Source organism: Egretta garzetta, unplaced genomic scaffold (assembly GCF_000687185.1).
Source record: "Egretta garzetta isolate BGI_Z169 unplaced genomic scaffold, ASM68718v1 scaffold158, whole genome shotgun sequence".
NCBI lineage: Eukaryota > Metazoa > Chordata > Aves > Pelecaniformes > Ardeidae > Egretta > Egretta garzetta.
In genome coordinates this window covers 2,731,554-2,732,549 of record NW_009260430.1, presented here as the reverse complement: position 1 = coordinate 2,732,549, position 996 = coordinate 2,731,554, and positions in this window count along the sequence as shown.

Genomic DNA, 996 nt, shown 5'->3' with positions numbered 1-996 from the left:
GCGAAGCCGCCTCCTGCGACGGGGACAGAGAGAGGGCCCTGGGGTGGGTTTATGAACGTGCGGTACACAGTCATGCCCAGAGGGCTGTACTGCTGATCCAGGACCTATTCTGCTTGTTCCGTATTCCAAATTGTCTTTATCGATACATAGCATTTAGAACACTTAAGTGCATAGTGGAGACAAGAGTTACCGGGCATGAGTTTGCTAGAACAGTGTAATTCATTCATATGCTTAATTCGGGAACATTTTCACCGTTATCAAGTGCCCCGGTAGGTAGAAGAGATGCAGAGACTCAGGTACAGACCTGTTGCTGATAAAGGGCTTCTACTGACATTTGTGGTCTTTATTATACAGAGGGAACTGGGTAACGTGTTGAAATGAAATCCAACAGTTCCAAAGTGGGGCTTACCTGTACTGGTGTGATACTGGTGTATCTGTCACCTGTAGCACGGGTGATAAAATTTAGCATGCATCTCACATACTCCAGGGGAGTATTGGGAAGCATCTCCATTCCTATGTAGAATAAGCAGCAATAGTGAAGCATCTAGGAGAAGAATCACCTTTCACAGCAAATAATCCTGCAGCAACTGTAAATAAAATAACACCACCGCCTTTCTAAAATAAGAAAGAAAACAAATCAGTACTATAAAAGGCGAAAAAGCTGTACAGAAACTATTTAAAATACCACCAGATGTCACTGTAATTCAAGGAAATGACAAGTGGTATGGGAATTGGAGTATCGCCACCAAGGAGTTCATCCCATAGGACTGAGTAGCGCTGAGCACTTTGCAGGAGGCACGTTCAGCTCAGGGGATTAACTGCTGTCACATTTGCTGTTGGGACGCTTTAGTAGAAGGCACTGGGTGATCTGAAGCAGATCTGTAGAAGTAGAAGCCTTACTGAGAAGCCTACTAGGGACAAAACTTTGCATGAGGAACTTGGAGCATCAGAAGTTTTTTATAAAAACTGAATTCTTTGTCTATTTTGTTTGGTTCG